General features: G+C 47.4%; 40 non-coding genes across 40 annotated transcripts; 8 read left to right on the top strand and 32 right to left on the bottom strand.

The window, feature by feature from the left end:
• Positions 1-109: 109 nt before the first annotated feature.
• On the bottom strand, positions 110-182 carry Trnaa-ugc (transfer RNA alanine (anticodon UGC)). The gene has a single exon. It is a non-coding gene; the product is annotated as a tRNA-Ala (tRNA).
• Positions 183-435: 253 nt separating this feature from the next.
• On the top strand, positions 436-529 carry Trnay-gua (transfer RNA tyrosine (anticodon GUA)). Its single transcript has 2 exons — positions 436-472; positions 494-529. It is a non-coding gene; the product is annotated as a tRNA-Tyr (tRNA).
• A 41-nt stretch (positions 530-570) lies between these two features.
• Positions 571-686, bottom strand: Trnal-caa (transfer RNA leucine (anticodon CAA)). Its single transcript has 2 exons — positions 649-686; positions 571-616 (listed from the first exon to the last, which is right to left on the bottom strand). It is a non-coding gene; the product is annotated as a tRNA-Leu (tRNA).
• Positions 687-754: 68 nt separating this feature from the next.
• Trnaa-agc (transfer RNA alanine (anticodon AGC)) lies at positions 755-827 on the bottom strand. Its single transcript has one exon. It is a non-coding gene; the product is annotated as a tRNA-Ala (tRNA).
• Positions 828-1,411: 584 nt separating this feature from the next.
• Trnaa-ugc (transfer RNA alanine (anticodon UGC)) lies at positions 1,412-1,484 on the bottom strand. Its single transcript has one exon. It is a non-coding gene; the product is annotated as a tRNA-Ala (tRNA).
• Positions 1,485-1,737: 253 nt separating this feature from the next.
• Positions 1,738-1,831, top strand: Trnay-gua (transfer RNA tyrosine (anticodon GUA)). Its single transcript has 2 exons — positions 1,738-1,774; positions 1,796-1,831. It is a non-coding gene; the product is annotated as a tRNA-Tyr (tRNA).
• A 41-nt stretch (positions 1,832-1,872) lies between these two features.
• On the bottom strand, positions 1,873-1,988 carry Trnal-caa (transfer RNA leucine (anticodon CAA)). The gene is made up of 2 exons: positions 1,951-1,988; positions 1,873-1,918 (listed from the first exon to the last, which is right to left on the bottom strand). It is a non-coding gene; the product is annotated as a tRNA-Leu (tRNA).
• Positions 1,989-2,056: 68 nt separating this feature from the next.
• Positions 2,057-2,129, bottom strand: Trnaa-agc (transfer RNA alanine (anticodon AGC)). Its single transcript has one exon. It is a non-coding gene; the product is annotated as a tRNA-Ala (tRNA).
• Positions 2,130-2,236: 107 nt separating this feature from the next.
• Positions 2,237-2,309, bottom strand: Trnak-uuu (transfer RNA lysine (anticodon UUU)). The gene has a single exon. It is a non-coding gene; the product is annotated as a tRNA-Lys (tRNA).
• Positions 2,310-2,382: 73 nt separating this feature from the next.
• Positions 2,383-2,454, bottom strand: Trnad-guc (transfer RNA aspartic acid (anticodon GUC)). The gene has a single exon. It is a non-coding gene; the product is annotated as a tRNA-Asp (tRNA).
• Positions 2,455-2,713: 259 nt separating this feature from the next.
• Trnaa-ugc (transfer RNA alanine (anticodon UGC)) lies at positions 2,714-2,786 on the bottom strand. Its single transcript has one exon. It is a non-coding gene; the product is annotated as a tRNA-Ala (tRNA).
• Positions 2,787-3,039: 253 nt separating this feature from the next.
• Positions 3,040-3,133, top strand: Trnay-gua (transfer RNA tyrosine (anticodon GUA)). Its single transcript has 2 exons — positions 3,040-3,076; positions 3,098-3,133. It is a non-coding gene; the product is annotated as a tRNA-Tyr (tRNA).
• A 41-nt stretch (positions 3,134-3,174) lies between these two features.
• On the bottom strand, positions 3,175-3,290 carry Trnal-caa (transfer RNA leucine (anticodon CAA)). The gene is made up of 2 exons: positions 3,253-3,290; positions 3,175-3,220 (listed from the first exon to the last, which is right to left on the bottom strand). It is a non-coding gene; the product is annotated as a tRNA-Leu (tRNA).
• Positions 3,291-3,358: 68 nt separating this feature from the next.
• Trnaa-agc (transfer RNA alanine (anticodon AGC)) lies at positions 3,359-3,431 on the bottom strand. The gene has a single exon. It is a non-coding gene; the product is annotated as a tRNA-Ala (tRNA).
• A 253-nt stretch (positions 3,432-3,684) lies between these two features.
• Trnad-guc (transfer RNA aspartic acid (anticodon GUC)) lies at positions 3,685-3,756 on the bottom strand. The gene has a single exon. It is a non-coding gene; the product is annotated as a tRNA-Asp (tRNA).
• Positions 3,757-4,018: 262 nt separating this feature from the next.
• Trnaa-ugc (transfer RNA alanine (anticodon UGC)) lies at positions 4,019-4,091 on the bottom strand. Its single transcript has one exon. It is a non-coding gene; the product is annotated as a tRNA-Ala (tRNA).
• Positions 4,092-4,344: 253 nt separating this feature from the next.
• Trnay-gua (transfer RNA tyrosine (anticodon GUA)) lies at positions 4,345-4,438 on the top strand. Its single transcript has 2 exons — positions 4,345-4,381; positions 4,403-4,438. It is a non-coding gene; the product is annotated as a tRNA-Tyr (tRNA).
• A 41-nt stretch (positions 4,439-4,479) lies between these two features.
• Trnal-caa (transfer RNA leucine (anticodon CAA)) lies at positions 4,480-4,595 on the bottom strand. The gene is made up of 2 exons: positions 4,558-4,595; positions 4,480-4,525 (listed from the first exon to the last, which is right to left on the bottom strand). It is a non-coding gene; the product is annotated as a tRNA-Leu (tRNA).
• Positions 4,596-4,843: 248 nt separating this feature from the next.
• Positions 4,844-4,916, bottom strand: Trnak-uuu (transfer RNA lysine (anticodon UUU)). The gene has a single exon. It is a non-coding gene; the product is annotated as a tRNA-Lys (tRNA).
• Positions 4,917-4,989: 73 nt separating this feature from the next.
• On the bottom strand, positions 4,990-5,061 carry Trnad-guc (transfer RNA aspartic acid (anticodon GUC)). The gene has a single exon. It is a non-coding gene; the product is annotated as a tRNA-Asp (tRNA).
• Positions 5,062-5,326: 265 nt separating this feature from the next.
• Trnaa-ugc (transfer RNA alanine (anticodon UGC)) lies at positions 5,327-5,399 on the bottom strand. Its single transcript has one exon. It is a non-coding gene; the product is annotated as a tRNA-Ala (tRNA).
• Positions 5,400-5,652: 253 nt separating this feature from the next.
• On the top strand, positions 5,653-5,746 carry Trnay-gua (transfer RNA tyrosine (anticodon GUA)). Its single transcript has 2 exons — positions 5,653-5,689; positions 5,711-5,746. It is a non-coding gene; the product is annotated as a tRNA-Tyr (tRNA).
• A 41-nt stretch (positions 5,747-5,787) lies between these two features.
• Positions 5,788-5,903, bottom strand: Trnal-caa (transfer RNA leucine (anticodon CAA)). Its single transcript has 2 exons — positions 5,866-5,903; positions 5,788-5,833 (listed from the first exon to the last, which is right to left on the bottom strand). It is a non-coding gene; the product is annotated as a tRNA-Leu (tRNA).
• Positions 5,904-5,971: 68 nt separating this feature from the next.
• On the bottom strand, positions 5,972-6,044 carry Trnaa-agc (transfer RNA alanine (anticodon AGC)). The gene has a single exon. It is a non-coding gene; the product is annotated as a tRNA-Ala (tRNA).
• A 107-nt stretch (positions 6,045-6,151) lies between these two features.
• Positions 6,152-6,224, bottom strand: Trnak-uuu (transfer RNA lysine (anticodon UUU)). Its single transcript has one exon. It is a non-coding gene; the product is annotated as a tRNA-Lys (tRNA).
• A 73-nt stretch (positions 6,225-6,297) lies between these two features.
• Positions 6,298-6,369, bottom strand: Trnad-guc (transfer RNA aspartic acid (anticodon GUC)). The gene has a single exon. It is a non-coding gene; the product is annotated as a tRNA-Asp (tRNA).
• Positions 6,370-6,957: 588 nt separating this feature from the next.
• Trnay-gua (transfer RNA tyrosine (anticodon GUA)) lies at positions 6,958-7,051 on the top strand. Its single transcript has 2 exons — positions 6,958-6,994; positions 7,016-7,051. It is a non-coding gene; the product is annotated as a tRNA-Tyr (tRNA).
• Positions 7,052-7,092: 41 nt separating this feature from the next.
• Trnal-caa (transfer RNA leucine (anticodon CAA)) lies at positions 7,093-7,208 on the bottom strand. The gene is made up of 2 exons: positions 7,171-7,208; positions 7,093-7,138 (listed from the first exon to the last, which is right to left on the bottom strand). It is a non-coding gene; the product is annotated as a tRNA-Leu (tRNA).
• Positions 7,209-7,276: 68 nt separating this feature from the next.
• On the bottom strand, positions 7,277-7,349 carry Trnaa-agc (transfer RNA alanine (anticodon AGC)). Its single transcript has one exon. It is a non-coding gene; the product is annotated as a tRNA-Ala (tRNA).
• A 107-nt stretch (positions 7,350-7,456) lies between these two features.
• Trnak-uuu (transfer RNA lysine (anticodon UUU)) lies at positions 7,457-7,529 on the bottom strand. Its single transcript has one exon. It is a non-coding gene; the product is annotated as a tRNA-Lys (tRNA).
• A 73-nt stretch (positions 7,530-7,602) lies between these two features.
• On the bottom strand, positions 7,603-7,674 carry Trnad-guc (transfer RNA aspartic acid (anticodon GUC)). Its single transcript has one exon. It is a non-coding gene; the product is annotated as a tRNA-Asp (tRNA).
• Positions 7,675-7,933: 259 nt separating this feature from the next.
• Positions 7,934-8,006, bottom strand: Trnaa-ugc (transfer RNA alanine (anticodon UGC)). Its single transcript has one exon. It is a non-coding gene; the product is annotated as a tRNA-Ala (tRNA).
• A 180-nt stretch (positions 8,007-8,186) lies between these two features.
• On the top strand, positions 8,187-8,280 carry Trnay-gua (transfer RNA tyrosine (anticodon GUA)). The gene is made up of 2 exons: positions 8,187-8,223; positions 8,245-8,280. It is a non-coding gene; the product is annotated as a tRNA-Tyr (tRNA).
• Positions 8,281-8,321: 41 nt separating this feature from the next.
• On the bottom strand, positions 8,322-8,437 carry Trnal-caa (transfer RNA leucine (anticodon CAA)). The gene is made up of 2 exons: positions 8,400-8,437; positions 8,322-8,367 (listed from the first exon to the last, which is right to left on the bottom strand). It is a non-coding gene; the product is annotated as a tRNA-Leu (tRNA).
• A 68-nt stretch (positions 8,438-8,505) lies between these two features.
• On the bottom strand, positions 8,506-8,578 carry Trnaa-agc (transfer RNA alanine (anticodon AGC)). Its single transcript has one exon. It is a non-coding gene; the product is annotated as a tRNA-Ala (tRNA).
• A 107-nt stretch (positions 8,579-8,685) lies between these two features.
• Trnak-uuu (transfer RNA lysine (anticodon UUU)) lies at positions 8,686-8,758 on the bottom strand. Its single transcript has one exon. It is a non-coding gene; the product is annotated as a tRNA-Lys (tRNA).
• A 73-nt stretch (positions 8,759-8,831) lies between these two features.
• On the bottom strand, positions 8,832-8,903 carry Trnad-guc (transfer RNA aspartic acid (anticodon GUC)). The gene has a single exon. It is a non-coding gene; the product is annotated as a tRNA-Asp (tRNA).
• Positions 8,904-9,159: 256 nt separating this feature from the next.
• Trnaa-ugc (transfer RNA alanine (anticodon UGC)) lies at positions 9,160-9,232 on the bottom strand. Its single transcript has one exon. It is a non-coding gene; the product is annotated as a tRNA-Ala (tRNA).
• A 253-nt stretch (positions 9,233-9,485) lies between these two features.
• Trnay-gua (transfer RNA tyrosine (anticodon GUA)) lies at positions 9,486-9,579 on the top strand. The gene is made up of 2 exons: positions 9,486-9,522; positions 9,544-9,579. It is a non-coding gene; the product is annotated as a tRNA-Tyr (tRNA).
• A 41-nt stretch (positions 9,580-9,620) lies between these two features.
• Positions 9,621-9,736, bottom strand: Trnal-caa (transfer RNA leucine (anticodon CAA)). Its single transcript has 2 exons — positions 9,699-9,736; positions 9,621-9,666 (listed from the first exon to the last, which is right to left on the bottom strand). It is a non-coding gene; the product is annotated as a tRNA-Leu (tRNA).
• Positions 9,737-9,917: the final 181 nt, after the last annotated feature.

Genomic DNA, 9,917 nt, shown 5'->3' with positions numbered 1-9,917 from the left:
TTATTATTATTATTAATACCAGGTAATCTTAGGAGCATCATAAATCCTCTTATGACCATTGGCAACTACTGAAATTAGTATAAAAATAAATAAATTAAAAACATCGTCTTGGAGGATCCGGGCATCGATCCCGGTACCTCTCGCATGCAAAGCGAGCGCTCTACCATGTGAGCTAATCCCCCTGGAAATGGTAAAAAGGTCATAGTTCGAGTGCTGTTCGCAATACTAAACTACACCTTACATCAGACACATTTCAGCTTACCTACCTTCAGCAGAGTGGCGCAGAGGAAGCGTGCTGGGCCCATAACCCAGAGGTCGGTGGATCGAAACCACCCTCTGCTACGTGCGAGCTATCGCATCATTTTAAAAACCACGTCATACTACAAACGTGACATGACCTGCATAGTCCTGCACAAGAACTGTACGATGCTACATCCACCGATAGCTCAGTTGGTAGAGCGGAGGACTGTAGACGAACTTATACCACTCAGGCATCCTTAGGTCGCTGGTTCAAATCCGGCTCGGTGGACTTGCATTTTAGGCCTAAAATTTTGTGTGGCAGGGAAAAGTTGTCGGAAGTGGGATTCGAACCCACGCCCTCATTCGAGGACCAGAATTCTCCACGCGATGAGTGGAAGAACATTTTGTCTTGAGTCTGGCGCCTTAGACCGCTCGGCCATCCCGACATGACACGAACGCTGCTGCAAATTGCTCTGCGCAAATTTCATTTATTTTACGCCTATGGAAAAGGCATTGGAGAACCCGGGCATCGATCCCGGTACCTCTCGCATGCTAAGCGAGCGCTCTACCATCTGAGCTAGTTCCCCATCAAGTTTGCTTCGCCTTTGCCACTCCGCAAATGTTACGTTATTCATCCTCTTTCGACAAGACATTGTGGTGAAAGTTAGTTCACCATCGTACCAAATAATTGTTACGCCCGATGAGGGACTCGAAACCGCGACCCTCAGATTAAAAGTCAGATGCTCTACCGACTGAGCTAACCGGGCGTAAATCTGTATTCCCGGACAGTCCCGCGAACGCTACTGACGTGAAACGAAACATTGACAAGATAAAAAGAACCTCCCCGGCGGGGAATCGAACCCCGGTTTCCCTCGTGACAGGCGGGGATACTTACCACTATACTACCGAGGACGAGTTCATATTTAAATAATATGTTCGCGATGGCGTCAATGCCCGAATGCCACACGGTCGATCATGTTAAAAGCTGAAACTGTGTATACTGTCAATGCGAAATTAAACAGCAAGAAATGCTCTAGACATATGCAGCGCGGTTTAGTATTATTATTATTATTATTAATACCAGGTAATCTTAGGAGCATCATAAATCCTCTTATGACCATTGGCAACTACTGAAATTAGTATAAAAATAAATAAATTAAAAACATCGTCTTGGAGGATCCGGGCATCGATCCCGGTACCTCTCGCATGCAAAGCGAGCGCTCTACCATGTGAGCTAATCCCCCTGGAAATGGTAAAAAGGTCATAGTTCGAGTGCTGTTCGCAATACTAAACTACACCTTACATCAGACACATTTCAGCTTACCTACCTTCAGCAGAGTGGCGCAGAGGAAGCGTGCTGGGCCCATAACCCAGAGGTCGGTGGATCGAAACCACCCTCTGCTACGTGCGAGCTATCGCATCATTTTAAAAACCACGTCATACTACAAACGTGACATGACCTGCATAGTCCTGCACAAGAACTGTACGATGCTACATCCACCGATAGCTCAGTTGGTAGAGCGGAGGACTGTAGACGAACTTATACCACTCAGGCATCCTTAGGTCGCTGGTTCAAATCCGGCTCGGTGGACTTGCATTTTAGGCCTAAAATTTTGTGTGGCAGGGAAAAGTTGTCCGAAGTGGGATTCGAACCCACGCCCTCATTCGAGGACCAGAATTCTCCACGCGATGAGTGGAAGAACATTTTGTCTTGAGTCTGGCGCCTTAGACCGCTCGGCCATCCCGACATGACACGAACGCTGCTGCAAATTGCTCTGCGCAAATTTCATTTATTTTACGCCTATGGAAAAGGCATTGGAGAACCCGGGCATCGATCCCGGTACCTCTCGCATGCTAAGCGAGCGCTCTACCATCTGAGCTAGTTCCCCATCAAGTTTGCTTCGCCTTTGCCACTCCGCAAATGTTACGTTATTCATCCTCTTTCGACAAGACATTGTGGTGAAAGTTAGTTCACCATCGTACCAAATAATTGTTACGCCCGATGAGGGACTCGAAACCGCGACCCTCAGATTAAAAGTCTGATGCTCTACCGACTGAGCTAACCGGGCGTAAATCTGTATTCCCGGACAGTCCCGCGAACGCTACTGACGTGAAACGAAACATTGACAAGATAAAAAGAACCTCCCCGGCGGGGAATCGAACCCCGGTCTCCCGCGTGACAGGCGGGGATACTTACCACTATACTACCGAGGACGAGTTCATATTTAAATAATATGTTCGCGAAGGCGTCAATGCCCGAATGCCACACGGTCGATCATGTTAAAAGCTGAAACTGTGTATACTGTCAATGCGAAATTAAACAGCAAGAAATGCTCTAGACATATGCAGCGCGGTTTAGTATTATTATTATTATTATTAATACCAGGTAATCTTAGGAGCATCATAAATCCTCTTATGACCATTGGCAACTACTGAAATTAGTATAAAAATAAATAAATTAAAAACATCGTCTTGGAGGATCCGGGCATCGATCCCGGTACCTCTCGCATGCAAAGCGAGCGCTCTACCATGTGAGCTAATCCCCCTGGAAATGGTAAAAAGGTCATAGTTCGAGTGCTGTTCGCAATACTAAACTACACCTTACATCAGACACATTTCAGCTTACCTACCTTCAGCAGAGTGGCGCAGAGGAAGCGTGCTGGGCCCATAACCCACAGGTCGGTGGATCGAAACCACCCTCTGCTACGTGCGAGCTATCGCATCATTTTAAAAACCACGTCATACTACAAACGTGACATGACCTGCATAGTCCTGCACAAGAACTGTACGATGCTACATCCACCGATAGCTCAGTTGGTAGAGCGGAGGACTGTAGACGAACTTATACCACTCAGGCATCCTTAGGTCGCTGGTTCAAATCCGGCTCGGTGGACTTGCATTTTAGGCCTAAAATTTTGTGTAGCAGGGAAAAGTTGTCGGAAGTGGGATTCGAACCCATGCCCTCATTCGAGGACCAGAATTCTCCACGCGATGAGTGGAAGAACATTTTGTCTTGAGTCTGGCGCCTTAGACCGCTCGGCCATCCCGACATGACACGAACGCTGCTGCAAATTGCTCTGCGCAAATTTCATTTATTTTACGCCTATGGAAAAGGCATTGGAGAACCCGGGCATCGATCCCGGTACCTCTCGCATGCTAAGCGAGCGCTCTACCATCTGAGCTAGTTCCCCATCAAGTTTGCTTCGCCTTTGCCACTCCGCAAATGTTACGTTATTCATCCTCTTTCGACAAGACATTGTGGTGAAAGTTAGTTCACCATCGTACCAAATAATTGTTACGCCCGATGAGGGACTCGAACCCGCGACCCTCACATTAAAAGTCTGATGCTCTACCGACTGAGCTAACCGGGCGTAAATCTGTATTCCCGGACAGTCCCGCGAACGCTACTGACGTGAAACGAAACATTGACAAGATAAAAAGAACCTCCCCGGCGGGGAATCGAACCCCGGTCTCCCGCGTGACAGGCCGGGATACTTACCACTATACTACCGAGGACGAGTTCATATTTAAATAATATGTTCGCGATGGCGTCAATGCCCGAATGCCACACGGTCGATCATGTTAAAAGCTGAAACTGTGTATACTGTCAATGCGAAATTAAACAGCAAGAAATGCTCTAGGCATATGCAGCGCGGTTTAGTATTATTATTATTATTATTATTAATACCAGGTAATCTTAGGAGCATCATAAATCCTCTTATGACCATTGGCAACTACTGAAATTAGTATAAAAATAAATAAATTAAAAACATCGTCTTGGAGGATCCGGGCATCGATCCCGGTACCTCTCGCATGCAAAGCGAGCGCTCTACCATGTGAGCTAATCCCCCTGGAAATGGTAAAAAGGTCATAGTTCGAGTGCTGTTCGCAATACTAAACTACACCTTACATCAGACACATTTCAGCTTACCTACGTTCAGCAGAGTGGCGCAGAGGAAGCGTGCTGGGCCCATAACCCAGAGGTCGGTGGATCGAAACCACCCTCTGCTACGTGCGAGCTATCGCATCATTTTAAAAACCACGTCATACTACAAACGTGACATGACCTGCATAGTCCTGCACAAGAACTGTACGATGCTACATCCACCGATAGCTCAGTTGGTAGAGCGGAGGACTGTAGACGAACTTATACCACTCAGGCATCCTTAGGTCGCTGGTTCAAATCCGGCTCGGTGGACTTGCATTTTAGGCCTAAAATTTTGTGTGGCAGGGAAAAGTTGTCGGAAGTGGGATTCGAACCCACGCCCTCATTCGAGGACCAGAATTCTCCACGCGATGAGTGGAAGAACATTTTGTCTTGAGTCTGGCGCCTTAGACCGCTCGGCCATCCCGACATGACACGAACGCTGCTGCAAATTGCTCTGCGCAAATTTCATTTATTTTACGCCTATGGAAAAGGCATTGGAGAACCCGGGCATCGATCCCGGTACCTCTCGCATGCTAAGCGAGCGCTCTACCATCTGAGCAAGTTCCCCATCAAGTTTGCTTCGCCTTTGCCACTCCGCAAATGTTACGTTATTCATCCTCTTTCGACAAGACATTGTGGTGAAAGTTAGTTCACCATCGTACCAAATAATTGTTACGCCCGATGAGGGACTCGAACCCGCGACCCTCAGATTAAAAGTCTGATGCTCTACCGACTGAGCTAACCGGGCGTAAATCTGTATTCCCGGACAGTCCCGCGAACGCTACTGACGTGAAACGAAACATTGACAAGATAAAAAGAACCTCCCCGGCGGGGAATCGAACCCCGGTCTCCCGCGTGACAGGCGGGGATACTTACCACTATACTACCGAGGACGAGTTCATATTTAAATAATATGTTCGCGATGGCGTCAATGCCCGAATGCCACACGGTCGATCATGTTAAAAGCTGAAACTGTGTATACTGTCAATGCGAAATTAAACAGCAAGAAATGATCTAGACATATGCAGCGCGGTTTAGTATTATTATTATTATTATTATTAATAATACCAGGTAATCTTAGGAGCATCATAAATCCTCTTATGACCATTGGCAACTACTGAAATTAGTATAAAAATAAATAAATTAAAAACATCGTCTTGGAGGATCCGGGCATCGATCCCGGTACCTCTCGCATGCAAAGCGAGCGCTCTACCATGTGAGCTAATCCCCCTGGAAATGGTAAAAAGGTCATAGTTCGACTGCTGTTCGCAATACTAAACTACACCTTACATCAGACACATTTCAGCTTACCTACCTTCAGCAGAGTGGCGCAGAGGAAGCGTGCTGGGCCCATAACCCAGAGGTCGGTGGATCGAAACCACCCTCTGCTACGTGCGAGCTATCGCATCATTTTAAAAACCACGTCATACTACAAACGTGACATGACCTGCATAGTCCTGCACAAGAACTGTACGATGCTACATCCACCGATAGCTCAGTTGGTAGAGCGGAGGACTGTAGACGAACTTATACCACTCAGGCATCCTTAGGTCGCTGGTTCAAATCCGGCTCGGTGGACTTGCATTTTAGGCCTAAAATTTTGTGTGGCAGGGAAAAGTTGTCGGAAGTGGGATTCGAACCCACGCCCTCATTCGAGGACCAGAATTCTCCACGCGATGAGTGGAAGAACATTTTGTCTTGAGTCTGGCGCCTTAGACCGCTCGGCCATCCCGACATGACACGAACGCTGCTGCAAATTGCTCTGCGCAAATTTCATTTATTTTACGCCTATGGAAAAGGCATTGGAGAACCCGGGCATCGATCCCGGTACCTCTCGCATGCTAAGCGAGCGCTCTACCATCTGAGCTAGTTCCCCATCAAGTTTGCTTCGCCTTTGCCACTCCGCAAATGTTACGTTATTCATCCTCTTTCGACAAGACATTGTGGTGAAAGTTAGTTCACCATCGTACCAAATAATTGTTACGCCCGATGAGGGACTCGAACCCGCGACCCTCAGATTAAAAGTCTGATGCTCTAACGACTGAGCTAACCGGGCGTAAATCTGTATTCCCGGACAGTCCCGCGAACGCTACTGACGTGAAACGAAACATTGACAAGATAAAAAGAACCTCCCCGGCGGGGAATCGAACCCCGGTCTCCCGCGTGACAGGCGGGGATACTTACCACTATACTACCGAGGACGAGTTCATATTTAAATAATATGTTCGCGATGGCGTCAATGCCCGAATGCCACACGGTCGATCATGTTAAAAGCTGAAACTGTGTATACTGTCAATGCGAAATTAAACAGCAAGAAATGCTCTAGACATATGCAGCGCGGTTTAGTATTATTATTATTATTATTATTAATAACAGGTAATCTTAGGAGCATCATAAATCCTCTTATAACCATTGGCAACTACTGAAATTAGTATAAAAATAAATAAATTAAAAACATCGTCTTGGAGGATCCGGGCATCGATCCCGGTACCTCTCGCATGCAAAGCGAGCGCTCCACCATGTGAGCTAATCCCCCTGGAAATGGTAAAAAGGTCATAGTTCGAGTGCTGTTCGCAATACTAAACTACACCTTACATCAGACACATTTCAGCTTACCTACCTTCAGCAGAGTGGCGCAGAGGAAGCGTGCTGGGCCCATAACCCAGAGGTCGGTGGATCGAAACCACCCTCTGCTACGTGCGAGCTATCGCATCATTTTAAAAACCACGTCATACTACAAACGTGACATGACCTGCATAGTCCTGCACAAGAACTGTACGATGCTACATCCACCGATAGCTCAGTTGGTAGAGCGGAGGACTGTAGACGAACTTATACCACTCAGGCATCCTTAGGTCGCTGGTTCAAATCCGGCTCGGTGGACTTGCATTTTAGGCCTAAAATTTTGTGTGGCAGGGAAAAGTTGTCGGAAGTGGGATTCGAACCCACGCCCTCATTCGAGGACCAGAATTCTCCACGCGATGAGTGGAAGAACATTTTGTCTTGAGTCTGGCGCCTTAGACCGCTCGGCCATCCCGACATGACACGAACGCTGCTGCAAATTGCTCTGCGCAAATTTCATTTATTTTACGCCTATGGAAAAGGCATTGGAGAACCCGGGCATCGATCCCGGTACCTCTCGCATGCTAAGCGAGCGCTCTACCATCTGAGCTAGTTCCCCATCAAGTTTGCTTCGCCTTTGCCACTCCGCAAATGTTACGTTATTCATCCTCTTTCGACAAGACATTGTGGTGAAAGTTAGTTCACCATCGTACCAAATAATTGTTACGCCCGATGAGGGACTCGAACCCGCGACCCTCAGATTAAAAGTCTGATGCTCTAACGACTGAGCTAACCGGGCGTAAATCTGTATTCCCGGACAGTCCCGCGAACGCTACTGACGTGAAACGAAACATTGACAAGATAAAAAGAACCTCCCCGGCGGGGAATCGAACCCCGGTCTCCCGCGTGACAGGCGGGGATACTTACCACTATACTACCGAGGACGAGTTCATATTTAAATAATATGTTCGCGATGGCGTCAATGCCCGAATGCCACACGGTCGATCATGTTAAAAGCTGAAACTGTGTATACTGTCAATGCGAAATTAAACAGCAAGAAATGCTCTAGACATATGCAGCGCGGTTTAGTATTATTATTATTATTATTAATACCAGGTAATCTTAGGAGCATCATAAATCCTCTTATGACCATTGGCAACTACTGAAATTAGTATAAAAATAAATACATTAAAAACATCGTCTTGGAGGATCCGGGCATCGATCCCGGTACCTCTCGCATGCAAAGCGAGCGCTCTACCATGTGAGCTAATCCCCCTGGAAATGGTAAAAAGGTAGAGTGGCGCAGAGGAAGCGTGCTGGGCCCATAACCCAGAGGTCGGTGGATCGAAACCACCCTCTGCTACGTGCGAGCTATCGCATCATTTTAAAAACCACGTCATACTACAAACGTGACATGACCTGCATAGTCCTGGACAAGAACTGTACGATGCTACATCCACCGATAGCTCAGTTGGTAGAGCGGAGGACTGTAGACGAACTTATACCACTCAGGCATCCTTAGGTCGCTGGTTCAAATCCGGCTCGGTGGACTTGCATTTTAGGCCTAAAATTTTGTGTGGCAGGGAAAAGTTGTCGGAAGTGGGATTCGAACCCACGCCCTTATTCGAGGACCAGAATTCTCCACGCGATGAGTGGAAGAACATTTTGTCTTGAGTCTGGCGCCTTAGACCGCTCGGCCATCCCGACATGACACGAACGCTGCTGCAAATTGCTCTGCGCAAATTTCATTTATTTTACGCCTATGGAAAAGGCATTGGAGAACCCGGGCATCGATCCCGGTACCTCTCGCATGCTAAGCGAGCGCTCTACCATCTGAGCTAGTTCCCCATCAAGTTTGCTTCGCCTTTGCCACTCCGCAAATGTTACGTTATTCATCCTCTTTCGACAAGACATTGTGGTGAAAGTTAGTTCACCATCGTACCAAATAATTGTTACGCCCGATGAGGGACTCGAACCCGCGACCCTCAGATTAAAAGTCTGATGCTCTACCGACTGAGCTAACCGGGCGTAAATCTGTATTCCCGGACAGTCCCGCGAACGCTACTGACGTGAAACGAAACATTGACAAGATAAAAAGAACCTCCCCGGCGGGGAATCGAACCCCGGTCTCCCGCGTGACAGGCGGGGATACTTACCACTATACTACCGAGGACGAGTTCATATTTAAATAATATGTTCGCGATGGCGTCAATGCCCGAATGCCACACGGTCGATCATGTTAAAAGCTGAAACTGTGTATACTGTCAATGCGAAATTAAACAGCAAGAAATGCTCTAGACATATGCAGCGCGGTTTAGTATTATTATTATTATTAATACCAGGTAATCTTAGGAGCATCATAAATCCTCTTATGACCATTGGCAACTACTGAAATTGGTATAAAAATAAATAAATTAAAAACATCGTCTTGGAGGATCCGGGCATCGATCCCGGTACCTCTCGCATGCAAAGCGAGCGCTCTACCATGTGAGCTAATCCCCCTGGAAATGGTAAAAAGGTCATAGTTCGAGTGCTGTTCGCAATACTAAACTACACCTTACATCAGACACATTTCAGCTTACCTACCTTCAGCAGAGTGGCGCAGAGGAAGCGTGCTGGGCCCATAACCCAGAGGTCGGTGGATCGAAACCATCCTCTGCTACGTGCGAGCTATCGCATTATTTTAAAAACCACGTCATACTACAAACGTGACATGACCTGCATAGTCCTGCACAAGAACTGTACGATGCTACATCCACCGATAGCTCAGTTGGTAGAGCGGAGGACTGTAGACGAACTTATACCACTCAGGCATCCTTAGGTCGCTGGTTCAAATCCGGCTCGGTGGACTTGCATTTTAGGCCTAAAATTTTGTGTGGCAGGGAAAAGTTGTCGGAAGTGGGATTCGAACCCACGCCCTCATTCGAGGACCAGAATTCTCCACGCGATGAGTGGAAGAACATTTTGTCTTGAGTCTGGCGCCTTAGACCGCTCGGCCATCCCGACATGACGCAAACGCTGCTGCAAATTGCTCTGCGCAAATTTCATTTATTTTACGCCTATGGAAAAGGCATTGTAGAACCCGGGCATCGATCCCGGTACCTCTCGCATGCTAAGCGAGCGCTCTACCATCTGAGCTAGTTCCCCATCAAGTTTGCTTCGCCTTTGCCACTCCGCAAATGTTACG

This window comes from Hydractinia symbiolongicarpus, chromosome 3 (assembly GCF_029227915.1).
Source record: "Hydractinia symbiolongicarpus strain clone_291-10 chromosome 3, HSymV2.1, whole genome shotgun sequence".
NCBI lineage: Eukaryota > Metazoa > Cnidaria > Hydrozoa > Anthoathecata > Hydractiniidae > Hydractinia > Hydractinia symbiolongicarpus.
The sequence above is the reverse complement of the archived record's forward strand: the minus strand, read 5'-3'. Positions and strand labels throughout refer to the sequence as shown.